Raw genomic sequence first — 25,478 nt, 5'->3', positions numbered from 1 at the left:
AATTCTGGATGATACTAATTATTAGGTTATCCAATAATTAATTTCATTTTTTTTTTTTAAATCACTTTAATATGAAATGCAATAATAGATTATAGTATTCAGTTTGGAATATTTGAGAGTTTTAAGTAAAATGCCTTACTGCAGTGCTCAGATGTATTATGCAAGTTTGTATCCAGCCTGCAACATATTCCAATTTCATTATCACTCAGTCTCCAGTAATTTTCACTCCCTGTGATGTCTATCCAAAAAAAGAGGCAAAAATTTCCTCCAGAAAATGATTACATCTTAAACTGTGATGCCTTGTACGGAGAGCTGTTCAAGTCCATATGTATGTGTGTGTGTGTGTGTGTGTGCTCGAATACTTGAAAGTGAAAAGGATGTGTGTGTCGGAATCTCTCCCAGGCCTTTTTGACGCAACCTTTTGCCCCCGGTCCTCAGGCAGTGGGGTGAATCTCTCACTCTCACATTCTCTCTGTACTTCTCAAACGAAACTGGACTCTCTGGGTGGTTAATTGGGCAAGTTTTGCTCAAGGCTGCCTCATAGGTGGCTTTCCAAAATCTGCCTAGCACACACATTTGTTTTCTGTCATGGTGGGGACTTTCCATTGATTTCTGTTGATTTTCTACTGAGCTAATTATAATTTTTTAGATGCTAGCCCTCATAAAAAGCCTTTTGCATTTTCATGAAGTCTTTATTTAGTATGTTTATGAAGCTGTTTTCCTCCAGGGGACTGTTGGTGATGTTGATAATTTCATTTTTTACAGTCCTTTTGGGGACATTTAGTCTTCTCATTGTGAGCTAATTTGACCTACACACTCGTGCACACGTGTACACGCACACACTCATGTTGGGTTTCCATGTTTTTTGGAGACATCGCATAGACGTTACGATTTTTATACTGTACAAACTGTATATTATATCCCACTACCCTAGCCCTAAACTTATACCCATCACTGAAACTTTCTACCATTTTTAGATTTTCAAAAAAGATCCCCACAAGGTCAAAATTTACTGGTATTACTGTACATGTGGGGACACACACAGAAAATGAGTGTTTAAGGTGCTCTATTGTATCAGCAGTTTACTAGTGTTTTGCTTCCATCATCTCAGTGACGACAGTAATAACCACCTCATTCATTACAGGGTGCAATCAATGTTTAATTAAAAAAAGAACACTTATTAAAGTGTGTGCTTGCTTTCTGTGGCATGTATGAATGTGGTCATATAAGTCTCATGGTATGAGATGTTTTCTCAATGTTTTGTTGTTCTCTTTCTCGCTCTTTGTAGTCATTTGTTTTCCTCAGTCCTTATGCAGAATGTACATACATGAGATCCGAGGATGTGATTCCAGAGACTTCCAGCCATGGAGTCTATCCTGTTCTCTGTAATCAAACCCTCCTACTCAAACCTCGGCACAGACCAGTCACATTAAACCATCAGTCTTGAGTTCTGCTTTGTCCAAACCTGGAGTAATTTCTGAAGGAGTACATTTGCTTGTCATTTGATATGGATTGCATTCAAACTCAAAAAGCTCAAACCCACAAGCTGCTTTGTATATGACCATGAGTGCACATCCACTTCCTTCAGTGAGAAACACTTGAATACTACATTTCATTATCTTAATGTTAGTTTATGTGTCCAATACCATATTGTTTTTTTGCTGTTTTATGAATTTTTTTGATATTGTGACAATCTGACATCACAGCCTTTTCTTTCTCTTCAAATCAAATGTGACATCTACTCTGAAATCTGAAACGCATCTTTTTTCAAGTTGGCTTGCCCTTCGAGCTCTCCTTTCTTACCATAATAGCAGAAACGTCAAAGCTGGTCTGAGATCAGTGTTAAAGGGCAGCATCTTGCTATAGCAGGCTGTCAGGCTTGTTGTTTTAGCCTGAGAGAAACATGATCAGTGGTTTGCTCAGTCTGCATTGACTGCCCCAAAAATTTGAAACTGACAGCTCGTTTTCACAAGCGTTTACACATGTGGCTGGCTAAGCGTGGGACTGGAGAATTTTTATAAGAAAAAGCTGTGAGTGTTGCCATAGCACATCTTCCTGATGCAAGCTCTGGGTAGCTGCTCTTTTCATGCTTATCCAGGTCTTTTGAGTCTAATTCTTGATGTTAATTCTCAGAGCAATAATGCCATCATTGCTTTCACTATAGTTTTAATACATGTGCCTGGTCTTATTCTGCGTGATTCATCAGCGCACATCAATCAATCCAAAACAATCCTTCTTTCTTTGAATTTATGATTTCACGGCGAAAACGTATGACTTCTGTGGAACATAAAAGGAGAAATTCTGATCACTCGTTTTTTGTTGTTGCATGCAAATATAATGGACAGGAAATGCATTTTCCCCCCACTTCAAACACTCCATAAAAATTTGTCAAGTGGTCCATACAACTTGGTCTCTACATCATCAGTCTTCTGACGTTATTGATTGTCAGTGAAGAGTGAATAATAATGTACCTAATAATGTACTATATATATATATATAATTTCTTTTTTTTTTTTTACTTAATACTTTCATTCAGCAAAGATGCATTAAGTTGATCAAAAGTGACATTAAAGACCTTTACATGATTTCAATTTCAAATAAATGCTGTTCTTTTGAAATTTTATTCATGAAAGAATCCTTAAACAATGTATCATGGTTTCCACAAAAACATTAATCAGCACAACTGTTTTCAACATTGATAACAATAAATGTTTTTTCTTTTTTTAGCAGAAATTCAGTATTTACTGATTTCTGAATGATCATGTGACAGTGAAGACTGGAGTAATGGATATTTCTACACCTTTTTTTCAGATTCTAGTGTTTCAGGCTCTTTATGTAGGTCGGGGAGACTTAATATGTTATATTCCATTACAACTTTTACATCATCTTTTACATCTCTGAAGCAGCAGATAAACGGACTAGACGTTACATCTGCCTCCTGCCTCCTGTTTACTAGAGATTTAATAAAGTGTAATGGAGTGTAAGATGAAAGAAATGCTCTTTCCAAAAGGTTTCAATTTTTGTCTCTGCCGAGCAAACGAGCTGTTAATGGTGGATGGATGCTTTAATTTCCACACCTAAATCCTGCGGTTCTACTGTTTTAAAGTGTGTGTGTGTGTGTGTGTGTGTGTGTGTGTGTGTGTGTGTGTGTGTGGTGTATTGTTACAGTCTAATCCGAGGCATGGAAGTTTGATTAGACTCCTGAGTGCAGATGGGCTCTTCAGTGTGATTACAATGCTTTTCATTAGATTTCATCACATCTCTTCTTTTTCTCCTTTTTCTCCTTTATTTCATGTACATCCCCCTCCCCACCTCCATATGTTTCTTGCACCCCCTCTTGATTAATCATGGGAGATTGAAGGAAGGTAGATGTGACTGAAGTGAAGGGGTAATTGCATCGCAGGTGTGTTGATATGGGGACTGTTATAGATTTGTTGATGTTGTCTTAACCGGTAGATTGTAAAGGTGCACACTTCACCCAAAAATTAAAATGTCATAATTTACTCACTTTACTCACTTTCTTCACACAAATGAATACACTTAGATTAATGTTGTTTGATGGATTGATGAACTGCTTTTTGTCTATAAAATGATAGTTAATGGGTCCAAAACAACATTGGACAACATTGACTTCCATTGTAAGGACAAAAGCAGCCTTTGGACAAGGCCGTGGTGAATTCCTACACACATTAGGGATGGGTACCGAGTTCGATACTTTTTAGGTACCGACCGAATTGCCTCGATACTATCGAGTATCGAAAAATGACTTGTTTTTCGGTACCAGATTTCGATACCTAAGGGGTTAACTCGTCAACGTCAGTGCTCAAACAAATACATATGAAATGCACAACGATACTCCTAAATTCGCTCACGCACATACACGCAAACTCTACACACACACGAGACGCGCGGAACTCTCCGCACATACTTTTATGAGACGCGCGCGCGCACACAAACTGTCCACGCACATTCTCATGAGACGCGAGCCTATGGACGCGAGCGCACACACACACAAACTCGCGCACATACTCAATGACACGCAAGCACACACACTCACAATACCCTAAAGATGTGGAAAAGTCGATCAAAAGTGTGGCTACATTTCTCCAGGCTCGATGCAGTATTTGTGGTAAAATAAAGGCTGCAAAGACGGTACCGCGACAGATATGATGAAGCCCTTGACAGTGCACGGAGTAAACATAAGAGCAGAAAGTTGCTGCGTCTTCGACTGGTAAATGAAGAGATACCTTGTTGATCACTCTGACTGTGTTTATATTGCAATAATGACCTACTGAATGTACACTGCCGTTCAAAAACGTGTTGGTCAGAATTTTTTTTCAGTAAGCATGCATTAAAGTGATCAAAAATGACCTTCCAAAAACTGTTTTCATATTTCAGCTTTGACAACACAGGAATAAATTACATTTTGAAATATATTCAAATAAGATTTTAAATTGTAATACTATTCCACAATATTACAAGTTTTACTGTATTTTTGATGAAACAAATTCAGCTTTGGTGAGCATGAGCTCTTTATAAAAAAAATATTTTGTACCTTATGTATATGTATAAGGAATATTTTGTTCCTTTGTGCTTTTTTTGTTCCTTTGTGCACTGACTAAGGAGCATGAGTCAAACTGAAAAAATAAAACCAAAGTTTTTCTGAGGTAATGTGTTATGTAATCTTGTTAAAATGGATTTCATAAAATTGGTATCGAAAAAAGTATCGATCAGGAACCGGTATCGAAATCAAGGTATCGGTATCGGTATTGGTATCGAAATTTTTTGAACGATACCCAGCCCTAACACACATACAATTGGATTATGGGCTGTTAACATGTAACGCTCATACTGAAGTGCAATTGGAGTGATCTTAGATCAAGAGAGAGACATTTTTCCTTGCTCCAGGCTAAATCATGCAACTTTGATCTGCTTCAACTCTTTATCACTCATTTACTCTGATCTAATCAACACACGGATGGGTGCACAGACAAAAACATCTTGGAAAACAGTTGTTCACACATTGCTTGAAGGGCAAAGGTGGGTTGTTCGAAAAACATTGAAAAAAGTGCTTTCTTTCGTCATCTGTATTGCCTCTATAACAAACACTGACAGCCTATTTCCTTATTTTATTTTATGTCATTACAAATGTTGCAGGCGAGAACGGCAGAACTATTTATGATTTAATGCCATCGCCAAATAGAATTCAGATGTCTGTTTGTAAAGAAGCATTAGAGCATGTGTGAAAGCCTCGACTGACAGGAAATCCATAACAGCACCATTCACATTCATCCATGCACGAAACAATGAGAAAAAAGATCTTAATCTAATAGGAATCCGGCTTCAGATTTCTTGATCGGTTTTGTTACCGCAAGAAAATTATTCATCACAAATATCATATTCAGTGAGGCTCGTGAGGGGTTCTTCATGGTGGGTGCATATCAATATCGAGTATTGTGTTTCTTGGCGGGTGTTGTGGCGCTTTTTCTCGCTCTCTAAACTGTATCATAGACCCGTGGTTGTAACGTTCCTGCTCTGCGAGACAATTTTTCTGGTCCATAAATGTCACTGATTAAAACTGCTGTTGGAATTGTTTCATGGATCACTGGGTGCATGATGACTCTAATCAGCTTGTTCAGTTCATTAGAAGGTGGAAACATAATAGTTACAAATCTGGGCCATCGGTAGGAGTTTCAGTGGTTTAGAGACTCCGGCTGTGTGTTCTTGAGACCCCAATTCTGCTTCTTCACAGTTATAATTTGATTAAAATGTGTGTTAAGACAGTTGGGAACTGAAACCCAGCTCTTATTCAGAACCAGTTCAGTTTTATAAAAAAATATTGGAAGCAGATGATTTTTTTTCGTGACTTGTTTTCATTAACATGCATTCTTATGCAGAAAGAACACATTACAAAAATACTGTTTTCTGCACCACTATTAGGCCGCTGTTATATGCCACAAAAAATAAGAATTTTATTTTATTTTATGTATTTCACTTAAATGTGAAAATATTAGAAAGACATGCAAAAACATGCATACAGTGCAAAACAATTGACTCCTATGATCAGTTATTTTTAGTGAATCACTCATGACTCATTCAGAGTTACTTAAATAATCTGACTCAATCATCAAAATGTAAGTCAGTCTTGTATTTCCAAATATTTCCTCCTCAAAAGTATTTAAAAAAATCCTTGGAATTGTTAATAAATCCTTACGATTCCCGTCCTTTGTGTTAAATGACAAATACTAGTTTCACTGGCTGATCTAACCTAAAAATAGCTGTAAAGCTCCGAGTTTGTATTGTGTTCAGGTCCTCTGAGGAAGCCCAAGGTGTCTCAGTCCATGCCCCTTCCTAGTCCTTACTGTCAAGTGTTCTTGAGTTAAAATGTCTTGCTGTGAACAAGGTCAGAAAGACTGCATTTGTTTGCACAGGATGAATGAGTTTCATGCATGCTTGTGAATGTGGTCAGGAAGTAAGAGTCATTACATATGTCTTGATGTTCGGCGTAGAAAGATATTGAGCTGTAAGGGTAAGTGAGGTCAGACGCTTGTAGACGGCCTTTACTTATTGTGGTGGAGCCAATCAGTAGAATCGAGATTCAAATTATGAAAATGATCTAATTATCGACTAGCTCTGTAATAAAAATGCTAACTCCTCAGCAGATCCCGTCCCGAAAGTGTCCTTAGCATAGCATAGATCTCAGCTGTCCTATTCACTTTTTTTTCTAGCCTATTTACACAGGACTGAATATATTAATAAAGCACATAACTGGTCTTCTTATTGACGTCCTCTTTTACAGGGCGTTTGTGTCATTATTTTAGTACGTTCTCCTTCTGAGCTCAGTGAATAAATAAATCCAGAATGGCGACAAACTAGAGAAATATTGTATTATAAACACGGTTTTCCACTTCTACATAGAAGTTTATTATTTTACCCAGTACTTATATGTTATGTATTTTCATGCCGGTGGGCAAGTGATGTGATCTGTGTGCGGCTGAACACCGTGTAACACTGATTATCGCAGCAAGCCTAGTGACAACCCTAGTTTGGATGCTGCCTTAGAAGGCGGCTGCCTATAGGCTGTAAGGCAACAACAGTGGTCAATGTCTTTCAATCGGTGGTCAATGTCTTTCAACATAATTGAATATAGCCTTGCATTTCTTCCACAGACTCCACTTTTCTCTTTCAGGTGCTAGTCTAAGATCAGTTTTACAGTTTTTCTGACAGAGAGATCGGGGCAGGATGTTGACTTAGCAAACCGGTTCTAGATCAGCACATCATAGGGCATCTTGCAGCCTGTACAAGCCACTTTTCACGCTCTGAGATGGCGGAAAATTGCTTCCAGTGATTTCACGCCCTCCTCCCGCTCATCTGTTGTTTTCCGTGACATTATTGGGGTGATGTTGTGTAATTACCAAGTTTGGTGCTAACATAACATCTGTCATATTCGCTAAGTAAATTTACATTTCTCCTTTTGACACCTTACATGTCTATTTTTTTTATTTTATTATTATTATTATTATTATTTTTATTATATATATATATTTTATATATCTTTTTTTTTTTTTTATCTAATAGGGATGATAGGGTAGCCACAGGCATGACACAAGACTTTTAGATTAATGGGAAATAATTCTGTTACAGGTCTCCAGGGTTCAGGAGGAGCTCTTTTTACAAGCCAGTTTAGTTAATAGTCCTACAGCTGCGGTACTCCATTGAGATGTGATCGACACATCACGACACAGGAAGAGCTGGAGACGATATTAAAACCAGACGCACAATAGCTACACCTCCACATCCACATGCAGCTGTCTTTTGAGAACATATCATTTGGGACTGTTTAATCTAACGCACACCTACGTACAATCTCACACACCTACAGACCCAACACACCTACTGCATACAAGCGCACACACACACACACATACAATAGCTAACGCTCACTTACAGAAACAAATTGCTCTCCACCCATGTACACCTGGCTGTCAGGTGGAATGTCAGAGGCATTCACAGGAAGACATTTGTATTCATTTAGGCAATGAGAAAAGCTCTATTATGAGTGAGGTGAATGAGGGAGGCAGCGTTTGACAGCTCGGGGTAATGACTACCCTCAGCCCTCTTTTCTAGCGACAGCACCATAGACAGGTTCATTACATTACCCCATGTCTCAAATCATCGTCTGATCTGCCACATTGTAATAAAGATGAATATCTCCCTATTTCAATTTTGTCTCATAATAAATTGTACATAGATAAAGCTGTAGGCTGTGATGGCAGCTGTTTTGGCTTTTTTTTCCTTTAGCATCTTTTTTGACATTGTGGCCTCTTTTAGATCCAACAATGGCATTGAGCTCAGCTATCAAGAGCGTCAGTGTTGAGGTATGGCTGTTAAAGTGGTTATGCGTGTGCATTGAAGGCAATGAATGAATCGAAATATGAATAGATCGACTTGTTTAAACAAGTACGTATTGAAATGGTGCATTTAGGAACCGGATGCTTTGGTTTCAGAACTAAAGACCGGTTGTTATTTTTGGTGATTAAATTTTTGGCCTTTGAGGTAGAAGTGTGTGTGTGTGTGTGTGTGTGTGTGTGTGTGTGTGAGAGAGCCAGACGTTTGTATGAGTTCACTCCCTGTTGCAGCCTTCAAAAAAACACTTTCATAGCCAAGAAAGAGCTCCATTTGATGTTTATAAATGTAGTACTCGGTCACATCTCTACGCACCAAGGAAAGTGGTCTTTTTTTGGTGGAAAAACACTGTTAAATCTGACCTTTGCACTCCCTGAGGTCCTTGTCTTTCTGCTGTAGACGAGCCAGACATGGCCTGTCAAATCTCTGCCCTTTTTAAAGTTTCTGAATTTTATAAGAATGTTCTGGGCTCAGCAGATTGAGCAGAAGCTAAGCTTTGTTGTCACAGGAAATAATTTCAGCTTCTCTAGGCTATTAGTTCTTAAAAAATGAGTAAAACTTGTTCTTGCAGTTGCACAGAGGAAAGGTAATGCATCAGAATGAACATTAAAACATGAACTCTTGTTAACATGAGACTAGTGTGATAGAATCACTATCCTTGTTTTACACCATCTGTAATGTTTTGCCCCATACCCTTCCCTTTCAGATGTATTATTATAAACGTGATTTACACAGGTATCTCAAGACATGCTTGGAATGCACATTAAATCACATATGTCCACAAATATGCTTGTTGACATGATACTAGTACGGGTCGTAACCTGCTTCTAAACCTTTCGTAATGTCTTGCCCCGTAGACTTCCGTTGTACATTTATTACTGTAAATGTTTAAACCGGAATCTTAAGAAATGTTTTGAATGAATGCTAAAACACACATATATACAAGACTTTAACATTATACTTTTAACATGAGACTAGTGTGATAGAATCACATGCGAACCTGCTTTTTAACCCTCCATGATGTTTTGCCTATAGACTTCTTATTGCATGTGTTTTACTGTAAAAATTTTAACAGGGATTTCAAGACATGTTTGGAATGACCCTTAAAACGCACATATCCACAAGACTTAAACTTTATACTTGTTAACATGAGACTTAGGGGTGGATGACATACCAGTAGACGTTAACCTGTAGAAATTTGTGTACCGGTAGAGATTTGGATCATCGTCTGTATCGCGGTTACTCACAGGTGACGTTGCTGTGCTGCGTGGTCACGAAAGTGATCAGTTGCATAGCACTGTGGTTGATTTTAAACCATTGAAGTGCAATTCGCAGCGAAAGATAAGTCATTTCGCTATTTGTACTGAACTGAGTGATTTTTGCCACCTAATTGGACTTGAATCGTTAAATACACATACTTATGTGTCAAGTGACCATGTCTTGGCAAGTAAACAGTCATTTATGTCTTAAGTGTACGTAAACAGTTGAAAAAGAAAACGCACAGATATATTGGATGGATCCGTGCAGTTGGTCTTAAAGTGACAGCAGCCTAAAGACATTTGCCTGCATTTGTATATCTATAGCAGTTAAACTATGCTGTCAGCATGCTAATTGAACTGCAGCAACTAAAAAATCTAAACAAATTTTTTTTTTTTGAACGACTAGTCAACTACTCATCCAATCCTTAATGGTTGTTGTCGATGTGTTTGAGAAATCAAACTGAGGGGTTGCTTTAATTCGAAGTGTTGAGGCTGAATAGACCCGTCTCTTCACTCCTCCTCCCCTTGGCACAGAGACCCCAAACAGACCACAGAGGAATCTCAAACATCCTGAACACAACCAGATGTGTAACCTCAACCCCCAACCTTCGTCTTCCTTCTCTCCATCTCTCTTTCTCTCTCCTTCCTCGAAGTTAGTCTGTTCCCCTTATTTGTGGCCTGACCTTACAATACTGGGCCTCTTATAAAACCAATCCATAGAATAGTAGTGATGCTTGCAGGTCACTGGTGCTTTAAGGCTTTGCAATGCATTGAGATCTGATGTGACCTCTGATCATACTCTTGCTCTGTTCAGTATGACCCCTACACGGTCTTTTACTCTCTCTCTTTTGGGTCCTCATTTCTCATTTCACTGATCTTTGACCGATAAGCAGGCCTTAGAAGCAGGCCTTATTGAAGACAATAAAATGTACTTTAAAAAAAAACTTTAATTTTGGTTTCTTTGTGTCAGTAAAAAAAAAAATCAACCTGTTTTTATTGTTTAAATATTTGTTTGCTGCATTATTTTTGGTGTTATCTTGCAGTCCAACAGGCAACGATTTGCATCACCACTGTAAAATGTTGAAGCTGTTATTATTGGTTGATTTATTGGTCCAATATTCCTTACTGTGAACATGCAGGGTTTAGGGAATTTGAATGACCATTCCAGTTCTGTGGATCTTTCTGCAGAGTTCTGCATGCTTGGATTCTGTGCGGGCTAAAGATAAAGTCTTCGGCCTGAGCCTGGAGGTTTAAAACTGGCATAATACCCTGTCTATAATCACTCCTTTTGTTCTCTCCTTTTCTCTTGAATGTTTTTATTTAGGCATTTCTTTTCAACGGTCCACTTCTTTCTATATCCTTTTCTCATTCTCTCTCTCTCTAAAAAGTCAGCATGTGTCTTATCTCGATTAATTTGTAGGCTGTTGTAGGAGCCATGTGGTCATTGCTCTCTCTGGCAGAGTTCTCTCTCTCTCTCTCTCTCTCTCTCTCTCTCTCTCTCTCTCTCTCTCTCTCTCTCTCTCTCTTTTTCTTTCTTTCTCTCTCTCTCTCTCTCTCTCTCTCTCTCTCTCTCTCTCACACTCACTCCTCACTGGGCCGTGAGGCATTATGCTGAGGATCATTTCTACACTTCCTGTCCTCTCAGGCATGACAGGCTTTTTCCTCTGAACATCCAGCTCACCAAAACCTTGACCTATTGATTTTAAGACCTCTCCAAAAGGCCTCACACAAACTAGTTCTAAGTGCAGGAGATAATTGTGGGTAGGAGAAGAGTGGATTTGGGTTGCTGCTGTTAATTTGATGTCGACATGGAGTCAGAAACTCACTTACCTGCCCAGCTGCCCAACACAGTCCTGCTAATTTAACAGTTCAAGAACATCTGGTGAATAGAGAAAAGGAAAATGGGAGAATCTAATTTAAACTGGGAAATATAGAGATTTAAAAAAATATGTAAATGTAAAAGCAACATGAATAATATACATACTGTAAACAAAACATATAGAAAAATATAAATAAAAATGATGTAAAAATTAATAAAATGCATTCATAATTATATTATGTAATATCATATTATATAAAATTCAAAACCAACATTATGATTTAAAATGAATAATGTTTTTATCATTGTTTTATATGTATTTATATTAATTATAATATAATACATTTGTTATGTTATATTCATTCAATTGTAATGCTTATAATATGATATGTGAATGAAAATAATGCATTAAATTTTTTAATTGTAAAAGTGACATCACTGTCATTTTCACTGACATCAAGACCTTACTATATATTGGCTCATAGTTCTCAGAAGTGAGTCTGTGTCATTGTCATACTCCTCAAAAATGTCAAAATATCTGTAATGGAGCTCTGTCGCTCTCTTTCCCTCTCTCTCTCTTTCATTCAAGGTTCTTTCATGTTTGGAACATGAAAGTGAAGTCAAAATTAATTGGGTTAGGGTCTGACCGCCATGGCCGGTGTTGCGTGACAGGCCTGACTGACTGTCGCTGAACTGAGGCAATCTTCAACACCCTTTAAAATATGCGAATGCCTCTCATTTCATTGACTTTTTCCAATGTTATGTTATTGTTTAATGCCTTAACTCTGCATTTACATTATATAAAAACTCAGAGTGTCAAATTAAATGTGTATGTCTATCGGTATACACAGCTTTATTTTCTCTCAATGAAGTTATGATTTTTAATCTAAACCCCCCAAGACCTCTTTGAACTCGTTTCAAAGTGTTTTAGATCTGAGCTTTTATTCTTGGAGTTGGGACCCACGTGACGATGAAGTTTCTTTTCTCTTGCCTCTCTTTCTCTGTGAGAAGGCATGTGTGAACATTTACGTGTGTCGATGACTCTGCTTGGCATAAGAGGCTGTGTCATGCCCAGCAGAGCGTAATGGCGTCTAGGCTTGTTAGTTTACCAAGGTTAAGAGTGTTTGTAAGTGTGGGTGTAGATGTAAGGCATGTGTTTGTGTATGTAAAGTACTGTTTACACCTCTTCATTCACCCCCACCCATGCACATTGACATTAGTTTCTAGTTAAAAAGTATATTAGCAAGCTAAATGTTCATAATAAGGTGCTTTACTTGGTTTTTAATGACATTTTTGTGGGATTGCTCTTTAGTTGTGAAAGCATAGTGAATATTTTGAGGATCAAACACTCTCTTGAGCTCTGTTCCAAAACCAAGTTAGCTGTCTGCTTAGACAGCATTTTTTGGACACTTATGACTCAAGCTGTACCGAATTATGATGCCGTATTTTTAGCTATTTAAAGGCAGCATTGTATCCTTGGCAGATTAGACAATCTCAGTGTGCATTTCAACACACCCGCTGCTTAGAAAATCATGTTTGATTGGCAACATGCTAACATCAAATGTGATTGGAATCAGTTGTGAATCGAGTCTCTTGTGTTGTGCACTTCATGAAAGGCTTTGTGTGGCTTATGTCAAGTGTTTGAAATCAGTCAGGTATGTGTAACATTTAATTTAGCATGCTGTCGTACATGCTTGTGGCCTATGTAGGCAGTAGACAGTGTGGCGGCTCATTAGATTGTACTTGTACACCAAGAAAAATGTGGTCTTTTATAAAGTTTCAGTAATTATAATTATGCCTGCAATCAAGAGTTACACAACCTTCCCCTAAAGGAAACAAGCAGTCACACCCTTCATTAGAAAAGAGTGTAATATCTAAAACACTTCTGACTAAACAATGTCATGGAAATCTTAAGGGCATTTTATGCAATATTCGTTTTTCCCGCCTCTCTTGTGTATAGACCTTATTCACAGAAGCGGCTCCTTTGATTTTTAATGGGAATGAAAACGAGGCTGTGAGGGAGACATGCATCTCTTCAGTGGGTTTTACCATTATTTCATGTGTTTTTGGATTGTTCTGCTGCTGATGAAACACTGCAAAAATATCTTTCCAAGTAATTTCAGTAGACAAAACTCCTGACAACATGAGCTGTGGAAAATTATAAATGATGTAGCAGCTTTTTACAGCGGATGCCATTGAAAACACGGTAAGTCGATCCCTCACAGCCTCACTTTCATACCTGTCATAGCGCTGCTCTGAAAAAGTCCTAAAGTCATTTTCCAGACATGCAAGGGTCGGTGTGGAACACGCTAGCACAACGTTGCCGCTACTGCTTCAGTCCAGTGCTTGCGAGTGTAAACATGCTGCATCTCTAATGAGCCGGTTGCCATATTGAATTGCTAGTTGCATATAAATTATAGCCCAAATTAAACGCATATAAACAAATATGGCATTCATTTCTCCATAAAATGTTATTTTAAAATTTTTTTTTGCTCACTCTCCTTTACTGTTCCCTAGTGAATTCCATATATGCTACATGGTCAGCAGCTATTCTGAAGGGAACTAAATACATAAAAGCGAAATGTTAATGATAAAGCTTAATTTGGTTGTGAATAAAATCACTTCTGATTGGCCAGTGACGTGGCAAATGCAAAACTGTACATTTTAAGCCATGCCATGTTTTGGATTGATAAATAACTTTTTTTTTTTTTTTTTTTTTTTTTTACAGTTTTTATTCAAAGACAACCTTCAGAATGATTTTAGATCAACTTTCCAGTCCAGGCAGGGAATGAAGACAAGGATCATTTCCTTTCTGTGACATAGCATACTGCACACAGGGAACAAACGAGGAGCCACATTTTTATTTCCGAGTGTGTCTGCTGAACTCATTTAAGGCCCCAGGCTGTTGGATTGTTTTCTGTCAGGTACCACATCTCCTCGCTGTGCCTCACTCAATTCAAATGTATTACATGCGTTTCGCCCTTGGGACAGGAAATATGACCAGGTTTTAAAGGCCATAGCTTCCATTTCCAGACTCTCTTCAGTGTCTGGCCTAAAATAGGGTTAGGCCAAGCGTTATTATGTTCCAGTCTGGACCAATGAACCCCCAAAAAGTCTCTAAGGAACATCAGACTTAGTTTTGCCATCCATGCTCACAGAATCCAGGTCAGTTAATGTGGAGAGCAGAGGACTGGCCTTCCTGGAAGCCTCTGTTCAGTTGCCTAAGGCTTTTCCTCCAGCTAGAGTTATTCAAGCATCAAGTACAGAGACCATGGGATACTCTAAGACACTGTGGATCTGTAGCAGAGCTAGTCATCATGGCATGTTGGTGCAAATCAGAAGGCTTTTAATTATTTAATTTTATTTGGCATCTTATTTTTGCTTTTATTTAAGTTTTACTTTTTGAATTTAATTTTATTCATTGCTTTTTTTTATTTGCTGTGTATTTTATTTTATTTTTCAAAATAGAATTACTCAATGAAATCATATTCCTTGTTTTGTTAGCTGTGGGTTCATTAAAACTGGATATTGGATATGAATATTGTGACTGTGATAATGTAGATCTGATCTGAGTATTGTTACATATTTAAAAAAAAAAATTGGTAGGGATGCACCGATATGCAAATTTTGGCCAATACCGATAATTTTTTATATTTGAAAGCTGATAATATAACCGAGATATATTGGCCGATAAATCAAAATCAACATTTTTATTTAATTTTTGAGAGCCTGATTACAAAAACAAAAGTCTCACCCTGTCCCAAGCACACAATTGCAATTATGTCCTCATTATATTTTATGTAGCCTATATGACGGACATATGCGATGCACATGTTGGACTTAACTGCATTTTCCTTTTCAAAGTGATTCCAATCATATTTCAAGCTAAAGTGTCTCAGCTGAAGGAAATAATCCATCATTTACTGACTTTAATATATCGGCCAAATTTTCTTTTCAGGCCGATAACGATAACATTAAAATTGAACGCATATGGGCCAATGCCGATTTGGTGGCCGATATATCGTGCATCGCTAATTTTTGGGGTTGATTATGTTTATATAGCAAAAATAACTATTGTGTTATAAAATTACTCGTATTGTGGTTTATAAAAAATATTTTATCTTAAAGTCCAACTGAAATCAAAATGGACCCTATTTACTTTGTTAGCGCATATTACTAGTCTTGTGGTGAACAATTAATCCGTGCAAGTTAAAACACGGAAAAAAAATGTTTTGGCTTCGTAATCTTTAATCAAAATCTGAAAATGCCCCTCCTCTCTGCATTGGAGGACCTTCCCTGATGACGTATGCTTGACGGCTTGGGTTGAGAAACGCTTAACCACTCCCCTCAAATCGTTAGTCTGTAACGAGCGAGAGATGGAGAGGAGGAGCACTAGAGTAAAACCCTGCCCTCTGTTCAATATTCCTTTTCACTGGGAAATACGTCACAGCACTGGAGAAAAGTCGTTTGCAACTTCCGGTTCACGCGGACTTTAATAATATACTTACCTGCTAGGAATGGGTACCTGAGATCTTCCTTTTTCTGCTTTAGTTGAATCCTCCTATGGTGCTTCTCAGGTAAAGGTGCTAATGATTACCAGTTTATATATTTAAGGTGGATTCTTCTGCATTTGCTTTGTTCTGTTTGTCAAATAAACAAACAAAAAAAAAAGCAGCTAAAGTTGTTCTCTGCAAATATCAAATATTTATTGAGCTTCAGAGTAAACCGAGAGAGAGTTTCTGCCTGTTCTTTTCAAATGATCATTATGCCCAAGGTTTGTTTCTGCACCATAGGAAAGCTCAGAGGGCATTACCACATGATCGTTCACCAAACATGATCTAAAATAGAGCTGGCAAGAAAATGGTGCCACCTGTAAACCTTATTTTTTTGTGGCAGATGGAAGAGAACATAGTTTGTGGGAACGGGGTGCTGAGCCCTTCTGCTGCCTGTTGGCCCATCTGTGTGTGTGTGTGTTTCTAGAGCATATGGCCTTATGCAGTAGACGTGATTTCTGGAAAGTCATGCAGAGATTGGTGAAACGATTTTATAAGACGTTAAGAGTTCAATGTGAAATCCATTACGGGCCTGTTATTTTAGTTCATGTGGCAGTACGGTATGTTTACTTTGAAAACGAAAAGGTCAAGAGTTTGTATAACTTAATGTCACATTTTTTCCCCAGATTGATTTGTTTCTTTTATTTCTTGACTTTGTACTGGCAGCCCATTTCATATTTAAAACTGAACAGCTCTAAAAAATGACTGAAATGGTCTCATGGCCACCCTAACTTGTTTACATACTCTACTCAAACATAGATCAGATTTTCCAAGCAAAATTACTAGGTCAAGGGTCTCAGGGGCTGGAATGTATTACTATTTTTCATCCGTAGGCCTTTTTTGATGTTCAAGATCAGTTTAGAGAGCCAAGTAAAATGTATAATCAGAGTTTTGATCTCAAACTGATCTGCAAACAGCATTTCAGAGTTTAATTGCCAGAGGGATTTCTCTCTCTCTCTCTCTCTCTCTCTGGAAATAACATTGCTGATCACATTCATTTACAAACAGTTTCATTCACAAAAATTTGAACGCCTACATGAATATGTCACTGGTAGGAACTATTTTAATCGCTAAGTAAAAATGTTCAAAATGAATCCTAACAGGCTAATGCTAACAGACTGGGTTTTTATTTTGGTAGAAATTACTGATTGATAAGCCCTAAAAACATGTCCGTTCTGGTAATGTACAAATAAACAATCTTAAAGACGGCTTCTGAATGCCGGTTTATTTTAGCTAGTAGTCTAAACATACCTACTCTCAAATTTCTCTCAATCAGTCCCACAAATGACTCTTTTTCCAGCTCATTTCAAAGATAAATTGAGTACCTGCAGATGGAATAGACTTCTTTTTTTCTTTTTTTTACGAGTTGTTGGGTTTCCTCCTACTCTGCATACCTGTCAAGCAAAATCGAACGTGTGTGTTGGATCCCGATCAGGATCTTGAAATAATTCTGTCCAATGAAAATAAAATAGAGGAAATGAAAACACATCTGCTTCATATTCCCACATCTACAAGTCTTAAAGGATCAGTTCACTCCCATAAAATGAAAATTCATTTATTATTTATTCACCCTTATGGCGTTCCAAACCCGTATGCCAATGGAACACAAAAGGAGATGTTTTTGAAGAATGTTTTAAGAGCTCTTTTTCCATACAACAAAAGTTTTCTGTGGTCTGATAATCCCCGAAATCGCTAAAATACGTTCCATATAGACTCATTTGATATATTTGAGGTCTTCTCAAGCAATATGAATGCAAATAGTTTCGGTTAGTGTTCCACAGAAGAAAGATAGTCACACAGATTTGTAATGAAAAGAGGGTGAGTAATTTTTTTTTTCTACAACAGGTTTTTCCTTTCTCTAATACAGCCCCTTTATGCCAGGGAAAGATGCCAGTTGACATTTTTCTGTTTTTTCCACAAAAAATAAGTGCGCTGTGAGGTGAACATGTGTTTAACAGATAATATGCGGTGTGCCGTTGCATGACAGCAGTGCAGGGATGGTGGTTAGTGTGTGCTATGAGCCATGGTTGGGTGTCACCGATTAAACAAAAGCAAAGACACCTCACCTAGTCAACCTGTGTGAAATGCTGTCAGCTGCCATTTCATGAGAAATGGTTAGTGAAATGATTTTTTTTTTGTGGCCCTATAATTTCTCTCTCTCTCTCTCTCTCTCTCTGGCAATGGAAAGTTTTGAAAAAGAGACTGATCACTGTAGCTTTCCTCAGCTGCTTTTTTCACCAGAGAATGGTACATGGCAAGAGAAAGAAGGTTGCTTGCTGTCTTTTAAGAATCATCAGCCGAAGTACTTTTGCAATGCTGATAAGACGGACATATATACTATGTGTGTGAAATCGTGGCACCTTAAAGCACTAGAGACTGTTAGCGAGTCCAAATGGCAAGAGTTTTTTTTTTTTTTTTTTTTTTTTGAGCCAGGCGCCTCCCCCAAAGGCAGTTGGAGGTCCCTGTACAAACCTCCCATTGAGAAGAGGTCTGGAGACCTGCAGTGGAGGATAGTACACGGGATAATAGCTACGAACAGACACATAGCACACCTTGATCCACAGGTAGGGGAGGGCTGTCCTTTCTGTGGGGAACAGGAGACAGTTTTTCATTTGTTTTTAAAGTGTAAAAGACTTCAACCAGTTTTTTGTATTTTAGAAGAGTGGTCTCATAAATTGGGAGAAATTTTTACTCCAGTTTCTTTTATTTATGGTCCAAAATACAGTAGAAGAAAGAGGGAAGTGCATGTGTTAATAAATTTTATTTTTGGAAAAGCTAAACTGGCAATTTGGCTATCAAGAAAATATCGTTTGAACGGGGCTGGGTCAGATGATATTGTGTCCATTTTAAAAGGACTAGTAAAATCTCGCATTAAAATTGAGTTCACATATCATAAACTGGTAAATGACATGGAGAAGTTTAAACACCGATGGGCTGTGAATCAGTGTATTTGTGATATTGATAGTGATGATTGTTTGGACTTGTATATTTAATTTTATTTATTTCTCTTTATTTATTTACTCATTTATTTATTTTAGATGCATTTTGTTTTGTTTTTGTCCTGGAAAAATAATGTAAAATTGCATTTTTAAATTTTTGGTAAATAAATGCTTTTTTGAGCCTCTCTCTCTCTCTCTCTCTCTCTCTCTCTCTCTCTCTCTCTCTCTCTCTCTCTCTCTCTCTCTCTCTATTAGCATGACTGTGTATTACAATGTTGCCAAAGCATTAACATATTATATATAAATAATAAAAAAAAAACATATGTATAGTTCATGTAGCATAGTAAATACATAATTAAAATCCATCTGAATAAATAAAGCGGGTCTCTCTAGAGAGTTAACCGTCTCTAACATTGTGAATTGCTAAAACATATTTTGCAGCTAGTCAGCACTGCTATCATCTTCTCCAAGTATGAAGGGCATTTTCTCAGTATCACTAAGTTCAATGATGGACTCAATGGTTTTCTCTTTCTTACTAACTCTCTCAATTTTCAGTTTGTCTCTCTCCTATGAAATTCAATTGCTTTCTCTGCTGTGAAGCATTTCCATGGGTACCATCAAGTGTTTTATTTTCAGAATTGGTCTCTGAATGCCCCTCAAAAACGCACGCACACACTATTCCTTATCCCCATCTTAACACAAGCAATATTGAAAAGTGGAATTTGCAGTTAGACTGTTGCTCTCTCCACACCGGTCCCAGGTCTCGCGCTCGTTGTCCTCTCGTGTTAAACCGTGTCGTCTCGCTCAGGCGTTAGAGTCGCTGGGTTCTGGGTTGTTGTTGCCATGGGAGCAGGTTCCCGAGCGATGCTGCCAGCTCTTTCCTGCCTCAAGCTTTGCAGTGGGTGTGTGAGAAAGCGGGCATCATTGGAGCCTGGCCCAGTGTGTCTCTATACCTCTCTCTCTCTCTCTCTCTCTCTCTCTCTCTCTCTCTCTCTCTCTCTCTCTCTCTCTTTCTCTTTCTCTTTCTCTTTCTCTTTCTCTTTCTCTTTCTCTTTCTCTCTCTTTCTTTTTCTCTCTCTCTCTTTCTTTTTCTCTCTCTCTCTTTTCCATCTCCTACTCTTTCAGTCTCTGATGGCAGGTCTTGATATGAGTCTTTAATGCCCCAGTTCCCATATGTTTACTTTCCCATTTTACCATGTGAATTGTGCCCTCACATATTCACAGACAAACTGCACTCCATGGATCAACAGTGCTTATTATTGATGTACATGTCGGGGGGTTGATTAGTTAGTAGAATGTTGTTTAATGGTGTTTATTGCTGAGAATAAACATCAAAACCTTCCTTCCAGTAAAAGGCTCTTACTGGTGTGTCATATACTGCAAAAAAAAAAAAAAAAGTATATCCATAAATATATGATGGACCCTTTTCACAGACTGTGAAGACGCATTTTAACGGTCATCAGCATCGTAAATCCTGCAAGTTCTTTTTTATTTATTTAAATGTATGTATATATTTATAACACTATACTTTGTATTATATTTCTTTTGCATCCAATTACAAAAAACTAGTTAACGCTGCTGTGAGGGTGTTTCTAATACACTGGGTATTGGAGTGACGTTAAAGTTGACGTCTTTCTTCTGTGATCTCTCTCCTTTTTCTTTCCTCTTTTAAAAGTTGCAAATGGGAACACAAAAAATATATTTAATGTAGTCTCTCGTTCACCGCTTTAGATTTTCTTTAAAGATTTTTAGATTTTTACTTTAGAACTATGATGACTTCCACATCTGACAAACCCAGAAATGTGAAAAGGGTCTATATTTGAAAATAATTTGAAATATGTATACACACACACACACACTACAAACTAGTGTGTTGACTACAAAACTGTTCGGTCGGTAACGTTTTAAGAATATTCAGAAATAGGGATGCACGATGATATCGGCACAACATTGGTATCGGCCGATAAAAGCTTTAAATGACCATCATCGGCATCTGCCGATATGATCATTTCTGCCGATGAGCCTTGCCGATAGGTTGGCGTGTTTTCTATGTGCACGTGACGACCGTGCATGAGGGCCAGCAACTTAACATGTGGAGGCATTTCCAGCATGGGCGTCAGTTTGGTTTGAAATGTGCTGGGGACAGAGACGCATTCGCAAGTGCATTTTCAGAAGTGCTGGGTACAATGACGCAGTAATTTTTTTTTCTCTTTCGTGCAGGTCATGTTTTGAAAGACGATGTGCTGTAGCTTACTAATGTAAACTCTCCAAGCTACTATGCTCTCCACAGAGCATAAAATATTCATTTTATTTTATTTTTCGTGTTCGCATTTATGAGGAAAAACAGTGACAGTTCTCGGTTACGGACGTGAGCGCTCTGAAAGCGGCACTAAAAGAGACTGCTTTAAAACTTCCACAGAGTCCTCAAACAGAAAGCACAAAGCCTTTCTAAGTGAATTTCGTTTTGTATTAATTGTATCTTAATTTTAATCAATGTTTCATCAACCAATTGCCTGGATTTAATAAATAATTAATAAGTAAAGCAGATAATAGATATCACGACACGGAGGCGCCCGCGATTGAACTGGAGCTAGTCTCATAAATGAAACGAAACTCAGCATAGCCTACTTGCCTCACAGACCTGAGAAATATATCTATTATCTACAGAACGCTTGAAATCATATTTTTAAACAGAACAATTCAAAACGAAAGAAAACTATGTAATCCGAAACGTGCATTTCTCTCTGGCGCGTTCACTACTGCGAAGATCGCGAGTCATCGTCAACTTCATCTTTGCAGCTGACACAGAAAACACTTGTTTATTAATAAACAATTAAAATGTCTCCTTGCTATATTTGACATATTCATAATCATTACTTTTGCGGTTCGTTGTGACAGCTTTTAGTTAATTATTGGCAGCGCCACCCTTACATGTTACATGAACGGGTCGCCACTGCATCAGCACCGAAAACAGGGCAGGGGAGCATTTGGTAGACCTGTTCAAGCATAAGATGTACATTTTGTTTTTATTTGAAAATTTATTTTTATTTATTTTACTCCTAAGGACTGAAGTTTGAAGTCTGAACTTAAAAATAAAATGTGGCACTGGCATATAATTTATTCTCCAAGTGAAATATTTTGCCTATTTTTCAGGGGTGAATGTCTGTCTACATTTGTAAAATTATACATTTATGGTAGAATCAAATGTTGTTTTGTTTGTCTTGTGTATTGCCTTATCTCTACAATACATGAGTGTAATACGGTAAAGGTAGTACAGGAGAGAGACTTGGATTTCTCTTCAGTAAAAATAAAGTGTAAATATATCAGGGGGAAAATGTGTATATATATCGGTATCGGCATAGGACAAAATTAGTTTGAAAATATCGGCATATCGAATATCGGCCAAAATGCAATATCGTGCATCCCTATTCAGAAATATTAATATTATTGCAATTTAAAATAGCTGTTTTCTATTTTAATGTATTTTAAAATGTAAGTTATTCTTGTGATGGCAAAGCAAAATATTCATTTTTCCAGTCTTCAGTGTCCCATGATCCTTCAGAAATCATTCTGATTTGCTGCTCAAGAAACATTTCTTATTAGGAATTTTGAAAACTTGAGCTTCTTAATATATTTCTTCACGATTCTTCGAAATGAACAGCATTTATTTTTCAGGATTAAATATTTATTAGTGTTTACTGTCACTTTTGATCAACTTCATGCGTCCTTGCTGAATAAATAAGTAATATCTTTAATACCCCTTTATCTCGTTTTACTAAGGTTTGGAATACTGAAAAAAAAAGAAAAAAAAAAGAAAAAAGAACCGAAAGTTTAGTGCAAAATGATACATTGCTAGCCGTCGGCTGTTACATGCTCAGTCGTGTCCTCGCAGGTCAACAGGGTCTGTGAAAGTGTGTGTGATTTGTATGTGTGCACATGTATGCTCACTGTTATCACATTCTCACACACACCCACCTGTAAAAACATGGTCTCGGAACCATGCGGTAGCTTCATGAAGTCTTGCTGCATTCAAGATCTCATTTATCACTTGTGCGTGTGTGTGTGTGTGTGCATGTTTACTGAGAGTTTCAGTGCCTGGGAGCCAAAAGCCCCATAGATGGAGCGGCTAGTCGAGACAGAAAACATGGAGCTCGATGATGGTATGTGAGGTATTTTGTTTGGTCAATGGACCTCTGCATTACTCTGCAGTCAGATGTACTGTTGTGAGAAAGACAGAGATTGCATTTTGAAGAAGGAATTGGTGTTAATCAGATCTTACATTTTCACGGACAGTGCAGCTGCTGATGCCAGAGTCAATGCCCAATCCAACCCATTCTGTGAATTTCCACAGAAGAAAATGCGTTTTTAAGCTGGAAAAATGGTCTCTGCACCGTTCCCTTAGACTTGCTGATCTTGACCCACAAACTACTATTGACAATGTAGTTTTCAAAACAACAACTCAAAGCAAAACCAAACTACATTATTATTTTATTATAACCATGTGGTACTAGAATAGCTCAATGTCATTTGAATTGAAATGAAAGCCATCTCTGAAAGATACTAAATTAAACCACTTTGGGTGAAAAAACAAACAAACATGGAAATGTGGTAACAGTATACTCAAAAAAGGTCAGAGATCACTCAGTCGAGGTCAAAGTCCTGTTTGGAAGAATCTCTGGAATCCCCAGAATGTGAGAGTCTGAAGCTCAAGCACTCAGTAGTTTCGGCTCTGATGGCATTGTGGCAATTGTGTTGGTGTCAGTTGTAACATTACCTTCTGCTGTCCTGCCTGTTTTGTCCTCACTCACACCCACCGCTCTGTCAAAGCATTCAGATCACAGATGGTGGTGGCTCCATCAGTGCTTCCAGAGTGAACCTAAGCTGTTTTTATACATATGTGTGTTTATAAAGAGCGTTTGGTGGGCTACAATTGTTTGCAGTCCAAGTCTGTGTGTGTTCTTGATCATAAAGGTCAGATTGTGGTTCGTTGGTTGCTTCCAGACTGTGTTTGAGTGCATTTTCCCTCTTTGTGTGTGTGTGTGTGTGTGTATGGGTTCTTCATTACTTCCAACTGTAAACTTTCCCAGCCGAGTCTCTGAGCCCTCAAGATCTTTCCCAACATCACATCATACTCACCCGCATTCAGCACAATTCATCCTCCTCCCCTCTCTGGTTTTGGATGGATTGATGCTTGGATGAGGGAACGCCAGCAAAGGATCTGCATTTTTAACTTCCGACCCTGACGTTTCTTTCATCTGTCGATCAGCGCTGTGTGGTTGCGGTTTGTGTGTTTAATGAGTGGTAACTGCAGTTTTTGAAGTTTTTGCCAGTTCTTTCGGTGGGTTTTTCACTGTGTTGGAACAGCGTTGTGTGCCAGGAGCGGACCGACTCTAGCTGCGGGACAGATTACTGAAACAGCCCTCCGCTTTCTTCTGGAAAATATTTTTAGGAACATTCGGGTTCTGGCACGTCACGCTTCCCAAGTTTTGAACAAAATTCAGAATGTTTTGGACCACTTACACCTCAAAGCTCTGATTACGGACAGCCTTTGTTGTTCGCAGACGCTTTTTTTCTGGCTCGCTTGCTCCTAAATACCTCAACGCTGAGTTTATGGAAAACCCCATTTAGACTTTGTGCAGTTTATTTATAAAAGTTTTTGTGTGTATTTTGTCTGCATGCATGGATCAGGTCATGCAGATTGGCTGGAGACAAAAAAGAATGACTTGCCTTTTGGCCATGAACCTGTAAGTGCATATTCTCTATGCGGGTGTGATGGAGAAGGAAAGCGACAGAGACAGATCAGAATTCAGAAACACAACTACACACATCTGCTTCACATTGGTGAGTCTACAAAAGAGCCAAAAATTCTGGTGACTGGCAACATACACTCACTAAAATACTGAATGAGAACATACATTGGGACGGCAGTGAAATGAATCATGAAGTTTCAAGCCCACCTCCCTACCCACACCCAAATCCCTTTGTCCACTGACACTTAGCCCCCGAAATAATCCAACCATATGTGAAAGACATCAGAAAAAATGGATACAAGCACATTGTGATGGAATGATGGTGGAAAACACAGATTATATTCAGAATACTATACTAATGTTATTTATCTGTATACCGGTAGTATAAATGGATGTAGTAGTACAATAATTTTTATTAATTAAATAATGTAGTGTATTAATGTAATATATGGATGTATGAATAAATATTTATAAGAATTGTTGTTTGTCATTGTGGAAATGCACTTTAAATTGTGAAGTTTTTTTAAATTATTATATACTTACTAAATGCTCAGAGGAGGAGCAAAGTAATTTTTGATGATATGGTTACTGGATGGCATTCACATGCAACACTGTGGTCACATGATAACATTGTAGCATACATATAATTTAGAACATTTATCATGAAATAATGTCTGTTTCATTTGCTTATTTTAAAGAATATTAGGCAACATACAGCATATACTGCACAGGATTCTGTACGCTAGTATTTT

The 25,478-nt window shown here is 37.9% G+C and overlaps 1 protein-coding gene across 2 annotated transcripts in view; it reads left to right on the top strand.

The window, feature by feature from the left end:
- Positions 1-25,478, top strand: part of plxnb2a.1 (plexin b2a, tandem duplicate 1) — a 107,348-nt gene that overhangs the window by 26,159 nt on the left and 55,711 nt on the right. The gene's annotated exons all lie outside the window — the stretch shown is intronic.

Source organism: Rutilus rutilus (genome assembly GCF_951802725.1).
Source record: "Rutilus rutilus genome assembly, chromosome: 4".
Classification (NCBI taxonomy): domain Eukaryota; kingdom Metazoa; phylum Chordata; class Actinopteri; order Cypriniformes; family Leuciscidae; genus Rutilus; species Rutilus rutilus.
This window is presented reverse-complemented; position numbering and strand designations above follow the sequence as displayed.